General features: G+C 38.8%; 1 protein-coding gene across 7 annotated transcripts in view; it reads right to left on the bottom strand.

The window, feature by feature from the left end:
• Positions 1-18,932, bottom strand: part of ADAM22 (ADAM metallopeptidase domain 22) — a 132,937-nt gene that overhangs the window by 79,857 nt on the left and 34,148 nt on the right. Inside the window, exon 1 of one of the 7 annotated variants that reach the window (XM_027684643.1) lies at positions 7,543-7,548. The exons of the other annotated variants lie outside the window; for them this stretch is intronic. The gene's annotated coding sequence lies outside the window, so the exon portion shown is untranslated. Of the gene's footprint in view, positions 1-7,542; positions 7,549-18,932 lie in introns of those variants that run through there. 7 annotated transcript variants of the gene reach the window in all.

Genomic DNA, 18,932 nt, shown 5'->3' with positions numbered 1-18,932 from the left:
GCCATGAGCTAACTACAGCAAGATAAACTTTAAAAAGCCCCTTAGCCGGCAGATTTCTGTATCTGACTACCTAGGACATTTTAATTCTCCTTTATCCTCATGCCTACTCTGAAACCTTCTCTCTGCTCACATATGATCTTTCTTTGCCCTTAGGAGGGATTATCTATCTGCATACTCCATGAACCAATCTGCTTTAATAGCCACAGCTCTAAAACTTTCATCTCCACCTTCCCATCAAAAGAATTGCTGAATTTCTTTTTATGTGAATGGTTAATTTAATTAATGACTGTATCTGTTAAGTTAGCCAAATGGACTAATCAATCAGAATTAGATAGCTTCTCGTAGACACGGCAAGTTTTCACAGTGCCTACTCAGAGGAATTAAAAAACAACTGAGAAAAACAGAGCCAGTTTTTGTCTGCACAAATTGACATTTCACCCCTTTTTAAAATATTCTTACTGTGCTTTTCTGTTCTTGTTGCTGCTAATACAAAGGGGAGAAAGGAGAAAGTAATCTCTTAATATTTCTACTCCTATCAACTATTAAAGACCTTCTTCAAAAAGAAATGAGGGATTAAGAATGGGTTAAATCCTCAAGGGATTATACACAAATGCTGAGTCGTACCCAATCTCTGTCCTTTCCTGGAGCTTAATTTCACATTTCAGTAATAAACAATGATGCACAACTTGAATCTCTGCTGACGTTTCTTATAAATACTAACATTTGCTCATTTGTTTCCTCTCCAGTACTTCTCTCTCAGATCCCTAATGCCATCTGACTTGAAAATGCACTTAGGTCCTTCATCCCTTAATAGCTAATTTGCCTGTAGGACACAATAGTAACTGCTCTGCACCCTACTGCAGACGGGAAACTGCAGAGCAACTCTGCAGCCCTCTTAGGGCCTCCACCTCTGGCACCAGAGAAGGAGTCTCACAGCTCTGGCTTACAAACAGCATGTGTTTCATTTACCGGACTGGCTTCATTTCTTCATGAGAACAGGTTTAAGCAGGTTGAAGACATTCTTTCTTAGTTTCTCCAAATTTCTATTACACATGGTTCCTATTACTAGCATAAAAGAGGAGAGAGTACACAACAAAAGCTGCAAGTAAAACCTGTAAAGCAATAGCGGTAGTTTCAAGGCTCAGGCTGGCGCGACCACATCCTGATGCTGGACGTGCCTTGTGCACATGAACAGCACCTGAAGTACATCCAGGTGTTCTGCAGTGACCCTTTCCATCAACAGTTACTACACCATGGACTTTTTGGCCCATCCTCTACAATCTTTGCAATTCAGTTTGAACTCCTATGTCTAAATGACCATATGGGCAACTTTATCATGATGAACAGAAATGCCTTGTATTTTCCAGGGGGAAAAAAATAGAAGTTTATATTTAATTTCTGCAGCTAGGAAGAGACATACTTACACACTAACCATTTATTCATATCACCACAAATTTCTTTTCACTATATTTTAACGAAATATAGCTCCCTAACCCAACAAACTAAGAGTAAAACATACCTAAAGCATCTCTGAAATAATAATTTCGGGTTCTATTTGTTTATTGCAACTTAAATATAAACAATAATTTTATTATATTACATGTATCAATATCAATATTTCCTAATAAAAACAGTGAAATTGGTAAGTAGCATCTGATATGATATATAATGAAAAATGTTTTATTTTTTAAATAAGGCATTTTAAAACATTTTGTGGCGCAAGCACTGCAAAGGGCAAAAATTCAATACAGCAGTTAATTCATGCTGCTAGTGATGGAGGGAAAGTGATTACAGTCTTCTGTTTCAGACAACAGGGAGATTAAATCTACTGCCCTAACAAGGAAGCTGCACACAGAGAGTCACAGATTTTTCCCAATATCCATGGGAAGACACTGCTACTCAAGATGCCATAGTGCTAAACTAGAGACTTTAACAAGAAGAAAGAGCAGACAGCAGCTGTTTGCAAAATTTTTATCAAGCAGAAAGGTGAAGTGGGATTTTTCTTGCTCTAAACTTCTGCTTTCACAGGCAGAGTTGAAAGCAGTCTGGGCAAGGTTCACTTTCCTCCTTACCCAGTTTTCCATGGCAATGGAAGTGTCAATAAAACCTCACTCTGTTTTTGCTGATGAATAATTTACACCTATGTTTCTTCAAGCAATTACTTTTTTCTTATAGAAATTTCAGAAGGAGTCCTATTAAAATGAGGAGATATTTTCAGACCATGTTTATACTCTTACTACAAAGCAGCTTCCTCAAAGCCATTCTGTTCCTACACTTGTTCCTTGAAAGACAGGATAATCATAGTTAATTTTAGTATTTGAGAAGATCATAAATTAATAAAAAAGGGAAAAGAAATGCACACAAGAAGCACAGGCTACATATTTTCCTGCACAAATGTACTACTGTGGTCTAATCCTAGTTTTTAATATGCTTCTTCATACACTCAAACTCTTTTATACTACATGGAAAATCACTCCCCAAGTAAACTCACTTGTGATTCAACCACATTTCAACCCAACTCTCTGTATATTGTCCACAAACGCTATATTAAAAGAGAAAAACAGAAAAATTAAATGCTTAAATGTTATATATGGCCCTAATATTACTTTGTGCTCTTAAACACGAGCACATATTTTGCACAGGATGCCTGTATCATTTAGTGAACGGACTTTACTATATTTTTTATTTGGTAGCTTCCTTCATGATTTGCCCTCAAATTTTAGTTACTGTATACATACTTCTTGCCCTGAAGCAAATACACAAATTATTTCTGCTCTTACATACATTTCCATGATGCTCTCTCAAAGTACTCACAAAACACAAACACAAAACACAAATACTGACTACATACTGTCCCCAAAAGAGTTCATATTAGCAGTTCCCCAGTAAACTATCTATTTGTTTTGGGTACCCAGCTTAAAACTTCACAGAGCCACATAGTTCAGAAATACAGTGCCTTTTTTATTTTAACACATTTCAGATGTGTCCTGCCCTGTGTTGCAGTTTCAACAACTCAGGAGCTCTTGGAGCTCTTCAGAGCTGATCCGAAGAATCCTCCTCATGGAGTGCCCGAAGAACAAGAAACTGTCACTAGAGCAAATGGTGAAGGCTTCACTTTGGGGGGTGTTTGTCCGGAACCATGAAGGAAATCCTGTCAAAGTGACCAGGCATCACCACCTGCTTTGCACATACGCACCTTCCAACCCAGTAACAGGTAAACTGGAACTGTCGAGCAAACTGCCTCATTGCCAGCACAGCCTTGCCTCACTCCCAGATTACAGGCAACAAACAGCATATAATTACAGAAACAAAATAAAAAATCTTAAGATGCATAAAATAGGAATACAAATTATGCTTTGCTTCAGCTTCATCACCTCCTTCCAAACTCTTCATTGTCATACCTACCTTTCTCTCCCTTTATTCCCCAGCCCACCACCCTCCCTTCTTGCCAACCAACATTTCCATGCCACTGCTTCCCACTTCTGCATGATGCCAAGAAAGACTAGCAAAGGAAGTCAAGAGATATACAGTTATGCACTAACACTGAACACATCCATCCTAAAATGTGCATTCTTAATGACAGCAAAGCTTTCCCCTGCTGTGCTGTCATTTCTTTTATAAGCACTTAACAAACATCCCCTTATGCTCACGGTTACCTGCTGTTAGAACTCTGCATTTTATCCTCAAATTTGAAAGGTTGCTCATGCCCCAAGAACATTTTATGTAGTCATCTCCAAGAATAGTAATTTCTTCTGAACTGTGTTATTTCATATAATTACAGAGTATTTGTATCTATGGATTGAAAAATTATGGAGAAGTTTGTTTTTGTTGTTAATCTAATGAATGCATCAATTGTTCAAGTACCTGGGATGTGTCAGAAAAAAAGATCAGAAAAAATGGTTACCACTACTTTTATCTTTGTTCTCAATAGATGTGAACTTCAGAAAAGGGTATACCTGAAAATAGTTTCAATTCAAAACACAGCACACCTTAAATCTAGGAACTAATTAGTTGCTAGAAACTACTCTGATGAAGACAATATGCTAGAATTTCAAGAAGATAGAAACGGGCTTGAAACTCAGAGACATTGAAAAAGCCTGTTATTGGAGAGGCTAAGGAATAATGAGTCATGAAAAACATCTACAATGAGAGGTAAATTAAAGAGCAAGAAACTGAAATTATCTGCTGCAGCACCTTAATATCTCTATTTTGATAAAGAAGGTCCTTTTTAACAGCACAGAACATTGTGTCGATCAGGAGTCAAAGGTCTCACACTTCCTCTAGGGTTGGGCCAGGATTTTAGTCTGAAACTATGCAAATAAATCCAATGGCACAGTTAAGGGAGACAAGGAAAGGAGTCTCTTGAAGAAACAGTCTGCGTTACTGGGAAAATATCTCAAAATATCCACACATAACAAATGACACAAAGGTTTGTGAAATAAAATTCATGGCTCATCTTATAACTGAATGAAGAGTGGGAAGACAAGAGTCCCTTAACCACCGAATTCTCAGGAGCCAGATTCTGAGACAACACTAATCACTCAACCACAGTCCAATGAATTATCACAGCTCCCTCAAACTTACAATAATCAGTCTTCATTTAGCATATATAACTACAAGAGTACAGCTAGCTTCAGAGAGATAAAAAAATCCATTTCTTAATGCTGTTCCAAGTCAAATTTTCTGGCTTGCCAGATGGCTCTGGCATTACTGATGACCCCAGCAGGTTCCTTTGCCTCCCTGTGTGTTACCTACCAGTAAATCATCCTCTCTAAACTCAAAAGGCTCTTCAATTTGGAGAAGAGAGGGTGGGGTGAGGATGTGGGAATACGATAGAGGTTTACAATATCATGTAGACCATAGAGAGAATTAATACAAAGCTGTTATTCACCTAATTCCACATTAGTAAAATAGGGAAGTACTTGAAGAAATTAGAAGACTAATTTAAAACAGATCAAAGAAAGCACTGTCACGCAACAAGTTGTGAATCTCTGCAACATGTTGCCACAGGAGGCTGCACAGGCAGACAGCATCAGAAGGTATCTCAGAAAATGACTGGAAGCCATGAACGATGGGTTCATAAACAGGTACTCAAAGGCACACATAGGGATGTATCTTCTGGCATCTCTAATCAAACAGTCACGGATGTTGTGGAGGGGTGATTAGAATAGACACTGAAAGTGGCCCAACCCTGTGCTTTTTCACTGCCAGTGCAAGGACAGATGGACCATTGGTATGACACAGTTTCATTTCTTGTGTGTTTAATCACTGTCACTGCCCCTTAAGGTAAAATGAATACAGTAATCTGATATTTTAAAATTACCTTTCTATCCAAAGTCACTTTCTGAAACTGAGAGTTCTTATAGAATTTGCACTTATAGAATTCAAATTATTTTTTCACATATTAGCACAGGATTGTTTTTAAATATATGGTTCATATTCACCTCATGTGTACAGAGCAACAGGGGCCAGCAGCACTTGGCTAGCTGCATCCATTGCAGAGACTGCTCTACATCTGTAACTGGAGATCCATTTCTGAAAATGCAGCTATGATAGTTTTCCATCTGCTGCTACATGGATAGGACTATGATTCAATTTATACTGACTGTCCTACAGCAAAACTCCTGCAGGTTCAAGTATCTCCCTCTTTTCTTATCATAGGTATAACATCCTTCCAGTAGGATGAATATGATTATATGACTAGCTTCATTCCTCTGTATACAAAACTCCCTATCTTCACACTCCTCCAAGACAACAAAACTCTATTTTAAGGCCAATTACACTGGTGGGTGACATAACTATAGGTGTTTTTTAAGCAGTAAAAAAGAGAACACAATTAAATCCTTGGCATTACTAATGGTATTCACATATCCACCCAAATTGGTGCATTGATTGTTAAAAGAAGTTATAAACAAAATTCTGAGGTTTGCAGCTGGTTGACTCAGGTAGCATTGGTAGAAGTTCTCATTTGACTGATGTTCTGCTGCTGTCATCCATTTCTTCTATACACATACTTATAGATCCTATATATACACACACAAAGATCTTCTATAAGCTATACATTCAATTTTTATAGGATATATTTTACATCTCTAGTAGGCATCTGTCAGCAACACACTACGCACGATACACCCAACTTGCTTATTTGTTTTCTCTTGCTCCTTCACCTTTTTCTATCCCTTTATTCTCATCTTTCATGTCATCCTCTCTTAAATCAGGACCTTGCCTGCCTTGTTTGCAGAATTGTCTGTTTGGAGAATTATAGATCAAAATTGTTATGATTAGAAAATAGCAGAAAGCTCTCTTTCTTGACTTAAAACACAAATCAAATTGTTTTATCCTGCATGCCTACTAATGTGTCTAATGTGACAACACTTTCAGAATTTGACATGTTTTATTCAGTCGTGCTCAAAAATAAGCCACTTGCAACTTCTCATGCTGCCACCTAAGCAATGGTTTAAAATTCAGAAGATACATATCCCACAATGGAAAAATTGGCAGGGTTAAAGCAGATCCAAGTATACTGAATTCTTCCTGTAGAGTCTTAGATCTTAATCACCATCTCCTTATATCTCCAGAACACTTGCCACAACAACTTCTCTGAAGCAGGTTTATAGTGCCAGCAAAGACTCAAAATTTTGTTTTAGTCATAATGCAAATCCTTACGACTATTTTGTCTTTCCCTGTAGCCTCTCATCTTTCAGCCATGATGTGCCTTCAGACAGAAACATTATATACTCGTTTATAAAATGAGAATAGATTTCTAAGAAATATCTTATTTATTATCTATTAATCTTATCTATTTTTATCCTGATGTATTCTCTTTAGGATGAAAAGGGATCTTCAGACTTGAGTGTGCCAGTTCCAGTTACTATGTTTCAAAGAACTAACCTCTTCATTCAGAAGTTACTTACCTGCTCTTCTTTTTTCTTCCAGGATATTTTCTGTAGGTCAGGCTGAGCACCTGGCATCTCAGATCTGCAGGACTCAAAGAATGGCATTCTTTGCAAATGTGGCAACTCTCTGGCATTGAGCAGTTACATTTCGAATGCGGTGCAGCAAAACGCTACAGTCGTGCTGCAAAGTGCATCTTGCAGGAGGAGATGTAAGTATGCAATCAATTCCAGCAGATGCAGAAGTGAGCAGGAATATAGTCTGCCATTCTGGCATATGCCTTGTTTACCTTCAAAGGACTCCAAATTAATGTCTTTCCGAACAGCTGAATATAACCAAGAAGAAAACCTAAGTCTGTTTAGATGAAGGTAATTTTCATGAAGCAACTGCATAGCCTGATGTTTGCCCATAGAAAAATAACGTCTAAAGGTGCAGAACAGCTGCAGACCCTTTTAAATGCTATATAGCAGTGTGGTAGAAAGCCTTGAAAGAACAAAAGAACTGCCCTAAAGAGCACACAGTATAACATCTTCCCCCTCGGAGCCTTTGACTCAGTCACTACTTTCACAGAGCACTTCATCACATTATAACCTATGATAATCAGAAGTGCTACTGTTCCTCAGTAAAGGGATGGGGAATAAAGACCACAGTGTCACTTCTGAATGCCACTGTCCCTCCTGCAGTCCTGTCCTTTTGCCCACCAGAACTGAGATGTGAAACACAGCTGGCTGATGGGATCCGTGGTTGGGAGCACACCCAGCATCTGTAGAGCTGTCCCATCAGCCAGGGACACAGTCACATGCAGATGGCTCTAGGTATGATCTGCATCTGAATGTAGAGCTACCTCTAATTAAAATTTTAATTCAGTGAACGATGAATCTGAATTTGACCAAGCACTTCTACAGGAAACCTACTTTCAAATCTCCTGTCATCTTTGCTTGGCATCTCAGTGATGTGCTTACACTGTTCTAACAAAAGAACTGCTCCAGCTCCCTACTTGTCCTCATCCTGAGCTAACCCGGTATCCTAGAGGAACCTCTGCAGCAGAGCAAAGATATAGAAGGACTTTTTTAAAGAGACAGGGAAATAATCCTCCCCCTTCTTCACTCTGCTGAGCCACAGGAAAACAGAACACTGCACTAGGAGGCTGGTCCCTATGGGATACCCCTCTCCACAGCTAGCAGAGAGAAAAGAGCAGTTGCTCATAAAGGCAAGACCTCACTCTCCCACCAGACTCCTATCCCAACAACCCTTTGCCCGAGCCCACACTCTCCCTGCTAACTACAGAGATCCTCAGAGGTTAGCCTCCTAAGTTAGGTGCCTCTGAAAAACAGGCAGAGGAACACCACAGGAATACAATCCAGCACCTCAGTGGAGAGTTAAGAGCCTCTCACAACGGTGCTCATCCAGTTCTTAGGGAACATCGTGTGGTTTTGCAAACATTAATTTCAATAAACAGCACTACTGTTTATACCTACAGCTCACATTGCAAGCAAATGTTCAAGAAGGTATTCTCCTCTTCACTAAAAAAATATATAAGGATATTCTTATTATAATCCTTACTACATATTTCTGGAATCTTGCTCAATACTTTAAATTATTTATGTTTCTAAAAATAATCCTCCTAACATGTCATGTGTTACTTATAATAAAAGATGGATTTAAGACTCAAGTTCTACAGTGCAATGCATTTGATGAGCAATCATCAGGGAGGCTAATGTGGCTTGCAGAACAAGAAAAAGCCTTCCAAAAGCTCCACATAACATTGTGGAATTTAATGCTGAGCTAAACTATAAATTAAAGCTAACCAACCACCAAGGATGCTAATGGTTTTTAAGTTAGAAGACTTACAGGGTTATATATATTTTTATACACCCAGACATTTTTCCCCCCTCACAAAAACAGAGCCAGATACAATTATACAACCAATTAATCAATTCTGTAATGTTTTCATGGGAATATTTTCAGTACATCTGATAAACACTGTTAGTACAACTGAAATCTGCAGCATTCTATCTTAATATTTGGAGATGAGAATTAAACTGCAAGTTAGAAAAATAAATGTAGCTGTTTCTTTAATCACAAAGACATGCATGTTGATGAATACTTTCTTAAAGCTAATTGATATCAGTGTTTGGGAAGAGGTGACATAATCTCAAACACTGATTGCCATAATTAGAAATATAGAAATCTAAAAAATGATAATTTAGAAGTAAAGTAACCAAGTTTAAGGAATGCCTTTACTGGAATAAACGCATTTTTCATTTACATTTGGTTTTTTTATAGACCAGCAATGTGTGGAGGTGGAAACAACTATGCTGTAAAGCAGATAGAGAATTAGAATATAAGAAAGATGGCAAGATGTCTGACACCTCAGATGCCCTGAAAACATATTTTTTAATTAGTGCTGGGCAGGAATTTCCAATAAATGGTTTTTCACCAAAAAAAATCCTCCAGCTTTTCCAGAGTGAAACCTTAATCAGAAATGTAACAGTTTAAACATTTTTGTTCCAAAACACACCTCCATATAGCCAAAGAACTGCACAACTCTTTACATTCACATCCAAAGCCCTGATTTGCTTGATTTAGATTAAGAAGTATAACTGAAGCATCTATAAAGAGATGTGTACCCTAATCACTGCTCTTCAGACTATTCTTGGATTGGCATCAATTTCATCATTTCCACTCTGTGCCATACAAGTGATTCATTGCACCAAAGGAAGCAAAAACAAGACTAACTGAAAAATGTTGACATATTTGAGATATAAAAGGCTTTGTTTTAAGTCTCCTGGACCTATTATCAGTTCTCGCCCCTGTTTGTTCCCAAATTGCCATTTTCTCTCAAAAACATGAGATATTTTCAGCGGCTGAGCATTCATTATGTGCATTAACAAAGCAGAGGGTATTAATATGCAGTACTTTTGAAAATCAGTTCATTTCTATTTAAACAACAGAATATGGATTGTGCACTTCAGATTGACATATCTGGCCAAAAATACGTAAGCATTACAACATTCAGAATCAGAATAGAAACGTGTAAGGGAACCCTGAAGATACATCAAAGTTTCATGAAAACTTACTTTGTGGGAGAACATGGCTACACCAGTGGCAGATGGGTGATGTACTGCAGAACAGGTGGATTCCAGATCTTCCAATATCAGTATCATCACCCTACACAGACTTCAGACTTTGCAAAAGTTTAGTATTTTGGGTTACGACAGCAGAGCAAAGACCTGCTACACCTTATGTATTACAAGAGGTGCCTGTCATCACTGAAATCTACTGACACTACACTTCCTTACGAAATATTTTTAAGGGAAACAAATCTTAACAGAGCAAACCCTTTTCTAAACAGAACAGGCTTTCTTTTCATTGAGTTGCACCGTCTCTGAGGTATTGACAAATTTTGCGTGGAGAATTCCAGCATTTTCAAAGCTCATTTCATTTTGATACAATATACCCTAGAGCTTTTCATTGTGGAAAGCATAAAAAATAACACAGAAACTATCCAAATACATATGGATTTGGTTTTCGTATTGAAATATTTGAGGTTAAAATCTCCTCAAATACAACTAAATTTAACACCAGAAACATGAACAAACTCCTGAAATGCAATGATACATTCTCTACAAAGTTTTAATCCATACATAAAAATAGTAGAAAATTAACATTGATTAAAAAAAAATAAAAAGAGTAGATGTGTTCTCCCCTAACCCAAGCGTCCTTTCATACACTATTTCACTTTTTAACAGTTTGCAGCATAAAATGTTCTTTAAAGTTAAATAATGCATTTGCAGAATTAATATATAATATCAGCTGGAAGCACACATTAAGGAAAATGTGAGGAGAGAAAACATTTTCATCTTAGAATGAGATAATGGAGAAGCAGGAGATGAAGTAGTGCTATTCTAGATATTGTGAGCTGCTAGAGAAATTTTCTTAATACCCAGGATGATGATGTTGGTCTGAGACATGAAGTTCATACTTCAGTCCATGCAATCTGAGTATGCAAAAAATGAAGGTGACCAATTCCGACTTAAATGAGTGGGAGTCAAGGGCACTCAGCCCCTGAAAGACCTAATCCCTCTGAGATGAGGCATCACTCATGCCACTCTAATTTCAGATTACAAGAATGGGTCTATAATAATACTTGGGTATGCCCGCCTGAATCCATGTATTCATGGATTAGCTTCAGTCACAGAAAATGAAATGGAAGGTGACAGTTATTCAGAAAGTGTAGACTTAGATTTGCTACTCAAAAGCACTGGTGTGCAGTAGAGCATGGGAATTACTCCTTGCAGCTAGGCAGAACTCCAGCCTCACACTCTGCAAAAATGGTGGAGAAGGAACTACTATTTATATTGTACAGCTATTATCTATATTTATTTATATGTATATATTTATGTTATTTATACTCCATTTATGCTATAATAATATAGTATTGCTTTATGGTGAACTTGCCTCCGGCTGCCGCAAGAGAGGAGCTCCGAAGAAAAGATACAAGGACTCCCTGAAGCAACAACTCAGCCTCGGGCATATTGATCACCATAACTGGTCCACTCTGGCCTCTAATCGGGAGGCCTGGAGACAGACCATTTATAACGCTGCTGATGCTTTTGAGAAGGCACGCAGGATCACTCTTGAGGAGAAAAGACAACGCAGAAAGAATCGAACCTTGCAGAATATACCATCTAAGGAGTCTTTCTGCTGTGTCTTTTGCAACCGGACGTGTCTATCTCGTATTGGCCTTTTTAGCCACCAACGCGCTTGCATGAAAAATGGGTAGAGCCCTTCCCAAATCTTCGTTCGCGAAGCCTAGCCATGATTTGATTTGATTTGAATATAGTATTATTTATACTATTACACCATCACCTCAGAAAGGTGACAAGAAGTATAAAACTGCAAATAAACTAAAATTGCAAAAGACAGGAACAGAGAGCAAACCCCTTCAGTGTCCCAGAGATGACTGAATTCCAATCTCCTCCCAGCTATGCCCTGAAGGCAAAGGAAGCCCCCTAAGCTATCTGACAGCATTCTCCCTCCCACTATATAAACATAGTCCAAGTATTTAAAGGCTTTTGCTCACAGTATGTCGATATAATTCTGTCCAATATCATAATTTTGTATCCCTGAAATCCTTTCTTTTTCCAGTGTATTTTAAAACACAGAAAGTACTATACAGTGAAAGCTCAGAAAGTTCTATTTTGTTACCATATTTTTCATGCCATAAATGGACCATAAATAGCACACAAGCTTTACACTTTTATCAGTTTAATCAGGAGTTTCCGTTCACAAGAGGTTATTCAACAAATTCCAGACCCCTTCGTCTAATAAGAGAGAGTGTATTAAAGTTTTTTTCCAAATAGGTTTTCTCCCCCAAGCAATTCCTTTTTTAATCTTCAAAGGCACTTAAATAAGAGAAATACCCCAAAATAGAATCACATTCATATTTCCTGAATGAGCAACTTGTTGTAATGTATTGGAAAACAATTCAAAATAAGCAATTATTCTTTGCTACTTGGCCACTTGAGCCGCAGCAATTTTTTTAGGATACAAATACGTATTTTACCAGTACTACTGACACGGGTTTATAAAAGGACACAGAAAAAAATGAGTTACTATCCCAGACTTGCAAAATATCATTCCCAAAAGCACAATAACACTCTTGTCTCAAATTCAAATTTTTCAGAGTTATGCAGCAAAGAACCCTACCCTAGGACTGAAGAGAAGTCAGTGACTGGGTAACAACAACATACTAAATAGTGAATGAAACATAGAATGCAATATTTCATCCAGGAGAAAAAAAAAAAAGTTTGCAGGAAAAGAATACAAAAAAAGAATACAAAAGAATAATAAGCACAAACAAGCTAGTTTGTTAAATCAAAATCTGAGAAAATGTTAAAATGTTGTACATTTTGTTGGTTTATTTAAGTCAAGACTTGAAAAGTTTCTGCAATATTTTTAAAGAATGTTTTTGTTTGCATTTCCACCCACTGTTAGTTTCTCAGCCATCAAGACAACAAAGAAACTATTGCCAAAAAAAATGTCCAAACTTCATTTTTGTTGTTGGTTTTGTCAGAAAAATTGATAAATTAGGTAAGATTCTGGCAAACATACACATTGTTTTTCTAACAGAAAATCATCTTATCTTTACAGTAATTATTTAGTTTTTATAAGAACACAGGTTATCACTGGCAAGCCTACTGTAGAATTTCACTGCACAGTTCACACAACTCCAAAAACTAATTAGACAGAATTTCAATTGCAACTGTTGAGATTTTTAAACAGTTATGTTATAGATGGAAGATTTCTACCATGACCTGATCAGAGATGGTCAGAACTGTGAGGTGGATTTGTACCTCCAAGATCTTGAAGAAATAGAATGCTTTTCATTTAAAAAAATAAATACATCAAAAGTAGGTTTTATTTTAATCTAAATCAGAATAATAAACTTTTTAATCCATCTGTCAGAAGAAAAAACAGTTATGTAACACCATTTATGTATATCCAGAAAGTGTGTGTAAAAAAAATCACCCCAGCCCAACGAGACATTGCAGAGCAGCACCACTGAAGATGTCACAAGCAGAAAGTGGAGGTGCCACATAGGTCTCTCCTAGGAGAATAAGCAGTCCTGGGGCACGGGTTCAAGCATGGGCATATGACCATGCATTGCGTTGTCTGCGGTGTTGTTTCATACACCATGCCCTGAGAGAGAAGCTTCCTGAAAATGGACACTGCTACCAGGAGACTGCAAGGTTTCCAAGCCTAGGAAGTGAGAACAGAGTGAAGATAGCCTTCCCAAAGATGCTGTGGATAGTTTTCTCTCTTGGGAACATCCTCACAGATAAAGACTTCTCCAAGCATAAAGGTATCCAGGATCTTCTAGCTTTCATGCATAGTCCCAAAGTAGGCGCTCTGAGACTAGAGACTGAGGGAAAGGATTTCTCATTGAGGTAAACCTGGGGTTTGGTCTTAAGCATCTTTCTAGGCCTGAAAATAAACAAAATATTACAAATAACATATAACCTGAAGACATGGTTCACCTCAACAACTTTCAGTGCTCCACTTGAAGCCAGGCAACATGGAAAAGCCAAAGTGGAGTGTCAGTTCTCTATACAGGCCATTGGGCAGAGGTCAGAACACTGTTCTGTGCCACTTCACCTGTAGCAACAAGCTTGAAGAGAGAGGAAACAACACTGCAACTCTCTGAAAGAGTTCAGTACGAGAAGAAAAGGGGCAGGCAAAAGGAGAGGAAAAGCAGAGGTTCTGGGAACAGCTGCAGGCCAGCTGGCCATCCTAAAACACAGTCCTCAGCCAAAGCTGGATGAGAGGCACAGCAGGAAGCGCTGTTCTTAGGCCTTCAGTGTGAGGACAGACAACACATATGGGGCTCCCCGTGAGACTGTAAAAGGCAAAACTCATCTACACCAACTGTTTGAAGTTCCCATGCATACACGGGAATATATATGGGTAAATACTCAGAGCAGATATATATGTGTCTATATATATAATGCTACAAAACCAGAGTACTACATATTTTTCAAGATAAAGTCAAACTGATCCCTTCTTCATAACCTCTTCCCTATTTCCTATTGATACTATGTAAACAAAAAAATAAGTTCTCCAACTCTCCACTGAGATTCATACTGAAACATCTAGAGTTCTCCCCTTGACACTAAACCATGAGCAATGTCCTGAAAAACTGCATGTACTACACGCATCATTTTATGCTTAATTTTTCTAAATTAAACAGGTATCACAAATTTTCACCACTGTCAGTGATACGAAAAGGGACTACAAATATTATTAAAAGAATTTCCCATGTTGGTATCAGGTTGATGAGTACTTTTACCTCTTACATTAGCTATGGCTAACATACTGGTACACCTTTTATTTCTTTAATATCAAGACATTAATGTCTAAAGAACTGACATTCATTAGTAAGCTTTCTCTTCCAAAGACAATCAACAGTAAAATCTTTATTACAGACTCTTGGAAATGTAAAGAAAGAGATAAAAAAAGAACTCTTACAATGAAACAGTTATAATTCGCTAACCATTTCACCCAAAATATCTCACAAAGTATTAAAATAATGTATCTGAAAACCAGCACAGAACTGTAATTTTTCAGACAACCAGAGTGCAAATTATTTCCAAGTGTACTTGGGAAAAAAAACAAAGTGCTATCTTTCCACCCACATGAATATTTATTACTGTCTACATGGTGGTATAAAAGCACTTGACACAAGTGAAAGGGAATAAAATTACAGGATTGCTTCTGGATGCCTAAATACTCTATTTCTCCCTCTTTCCCCTTAAGATCATTAGAGTTTACTTCTAAGGAAATAAAGATACACAGGGATTACTGGAAACAAACCTTTTCCCTTCAGTTAGAGGTCTCATTAGCAAAACTAGATCTGGACGACATGAAAAAATGCAGCAGATCCACATTCCCCGGGTATGCTCTTAATTTCACAGTCCTGCTCCATCTCTAACTTCACTGCTTGAGCCGCCACTGGGCTGCAACCCTCCAGCTCAGGCTCAGCAACTCTCTGAGGTTGCACGTAAGAACCAAAATCAGTTTGCAGTCTCTGCCTGCTGGCTCAGTTCACACGCAAGTGCAGGCTCCACGGCTTACACTGTCCTCGTGACCGCAGAGGTTACAAATCTGCGAGCTGCCAGGAAAATTAATCTGCCCAGCGGCTCAGTCCCTGCAACCTCTTTTTTCTTAGACCAATCAGGGACAGATAAATTGGTCTGGTGGTGACAATGTTCCCAGACACCGTTTTCCCTTGATCCTTCTCTGTGGATGTGTGCCAGCTACCCAGACAAAGCATGGCCAAAAATGGCTGCAAAAGCCATGTGGACCTAACCACCCCTGTTAGCCATCTTTCTTGGGGCAGCCATTTAGTGATTCGGTTCTCATATGTTCACATGGATACACGAGCTGTGGTGGCTTGGCTGTCTATGCACGGGATAGCCATGGAGCCCATAGACTACAGATCAGGTGCTGCTTGGAAAAACAAGATTAGCTGCAGTTGCACAGCTCAGCTGAACCACTCATGCATACTATTCCCAGAGGAAAAGGTTTTTCCTCACGCTCCTTCTGACATACAAAGGTGCTAAGCTACTTGCACAGCCGAATTGGACTGTGCTATGTCAAAACACATAGCCCACAGAGTGATGTACCTCTCCCAGCAGAGTGTTTATTCAGTTGTTTGGATTGGGAAGGCACTTTGTAAATGAAAAATCTCAGTTCAAAGACAGGAGATTTGATCTAAAAAAAGAATTTTGCAAAAGATGTCTGGAAACTGAACAGACAAATGTGCTCTGTTCCTCTCAGAGACCCTCCTGGAAGCAGTCTGGGTAGGATTTTCTGGGGTTTTTTTAAGCTCATTCGTGTGTTTTTTTCCAGTACTATAAGTCTCTATTGTTAACTTATGCATTATTTAAAAGATACTGAGTTTAAAAATAGCTCTAACCCGCCAAGGGAAAATGGAAAAAGCAGTGAGCTGAAAGCCACAGTATTTCTCTCACCGATTGTTTCAGCATGTAAGACATCACAGCTTTCTGCCACTTTCATTTCAATTTAGTAGCTGTCTTTGACATATGCCCACCCATTTTCACCATCAAAGTATCTGAGGATAGCTCATATCTGAAGGTGCACATTACAAGTCTCTGTGCACCACAGCAAATTACTACCACCCTAGGTCCTGGGATACATATATATATGGTTAAAGCCTTTGGGTTTGGAAGTTCTGTGTCCAACCCCCATGTTTTGAGTTCACATATTAGATGAGCAGTTTACACTCTTTAATATGTTAAAGCTCATGACATCCTTTCAAATTAGAGATTGTCTATTATCCTGCTTCACAGACACCAACTGAATTACAGTGGGATGAAGTGATTTGCCTAAGACTGTAAGTGAAGCTATGATAGATCAAGGGACTGCCCATCCCCAGGGCTGTTTCTAGCTACTGGATCACCTTTGCTCTCCCTTCAATTGCAAACAACCGTACAGGATGGGTGGGCTACCAAGGCAGCTCAAACACAGAGGAAGCTCTTGCACACGCTGACTGTGCACTGTACAAACAGCTACCTGGGGCAAGCAGCAAGCCTTCCTCAGGCACCTGGGACAAAAAAGATAAATGGGACCAGAATATGAACATCCTGGGGCATCAGGAAGGAATTAGAAATATCTGAGGCCAATCTAAAATCAACAGTGATCCTGACTCCTCATCACATATGTAAATTGAAGTCCAGAAGAAGACAGGCCTGGAAGTACTTAACAATCTTCTGTTTATAGAAGTCTCAGCACTGAGCTCCACAACATAAATAATGGCCCATCTTCGCGAACGAAGATTTGGGGAAAGGTCTTTTACCTTTCCAGCCTGCGCAATGGATTTTTTAGGTGAGACACAGCCTGCGCTGAACTGAGCCCACCCTTTAATCCTAAGGTTCATCTGCCGGGGCCAAGCAAGCTTGGACAATGGCAGTGAGGTCCTCAGGACGTAGGTTTGTTTAGAGTGACCTTCTCATAGATGGATGGCCTCACAGGCCTAACGGACTCCATCTGCCCGGGGTACTGGCTGGATTCGAACCTGGGTCGCAGAGGTGAGAGTCCTGCACGCTAACCACTAGGCCACCAGGGGTCCCCGCTCCACAACAGGGAAAGAGCAATCATGTAAAAACTATGTGCACATCAGAACTAGAGGACTGCTCCACACTGCAAGAGAAACTATCTTAAGCATACATATGTTGATTTTAGTCCAAAACATTTTTCTGGAGTTTTGCCGCATAGTGATCTTAGACACTACGTTAAATGGTGTCCGTGAACGTTTATTCCCAAAGAAAGGAGAAATAATAAAGGGAGGAGGGGGTGTCATGTGGGCAGGAAGGGTTATCATGTTTAAAATATAGCAGGTTGTTCACATCTCAAAATTCAACATGTGATAGGAGTAATAGTTAGAACCTGTATGGACAATACCCTATATGACAAAGGTACAACAAAACAAAGCTATCACTGCATAAATTAACCCATGGATAACAACAAAAGTGTTCTAACAGCTTGAAAACACATACAAATAACCCCAAATGAACCCAAGACTGCTGAGGAAGAAACCCACACCATCACCACCAAGCTCCTGACAAAGACGTCAGGACAGTTCAAGAGAGAGTGGTGAGGATTAATGACTTGATGTTTGTGCACTGAGAAGAGTCTTAGAGAGTCCTTTCCTTACATCAGTTTGCAATCATGGAGGCTGTCTCCCTGAAGTAATAGGTGGTTTGTTATACTAGTCAGCCCCTTGTTACAGAGGCACCCCCCAAGTTATGGGGGGATAGCAGGAGTCAGTGCAAGAGCATGCAGTGAAAACACCATGAGACTTCTAAACTTATCAGTGGCTAAGGACAAAACAGAATAGAAAAAACTGTTTCTGTATAAATATACCTATCCTGTCACCTTGAAATCTCCCCTTCCTGAATACAGAAATATATACTCCAGTATTTTAGCAGAATGGTAGAGGACCAAGATCTGTACAGAGTGCAGTGGCCCCATAGTGCAGCAGATACCATATGGTACCTACCTTCAAATTCATTTTGGGCTGCTGAAGGAAGGTACTGCTGATAAGATCTCTGCAGTGGAGGTGACACACCAAAAATGACATTTAAAGCTACATAGTTCTAAGAGCTAAGAAAAAAACATTATTCTTGTTTAGAGCTGCTAGAGACAACAGTACTATTAAACACACTAAAACAACACCATAAAAACTTGTACAAAAATACTCCATAACTATAACTAACAACAAATTCATGAATTGCATTTGGTAATTGGTGGAAGAGAGAAGACTTTAAATAGGAAGAAAAAGCAGAGGAGAAAGTCACTGAGAGAGAAGAGACATGGCTGGAGGAGTAGCTCTGTGAGATAACGCCAGGAAAAGGAATAACTCATTAAAAATAAAATAAAAAAGAGCAACTTTAAAAATTAAGAGAACCACATTAAAACTTTCAGCAAAGATTTCAGGCAAGACAAAAACCCCA

The sequence above is a fragment of the Neopelma chrysocephalum genome, unplaced genomic scaffold, assembly GCF_003984885.1.
Source record: "Neopelma chrysocephalum unplaced genomic scaffold, ASM398488v2 Primary Assembly neopelma1_67, whole genome shotgun sequence".
NCBI lineage: Eukaryota > Metazoa > Chordata > Aves > Passeriformes > Pipridae > Neopelma > Neopelma chrysocephalum.
This window is presented reverse-complemented; position numbering and strand designations above follow the sequence as displayed.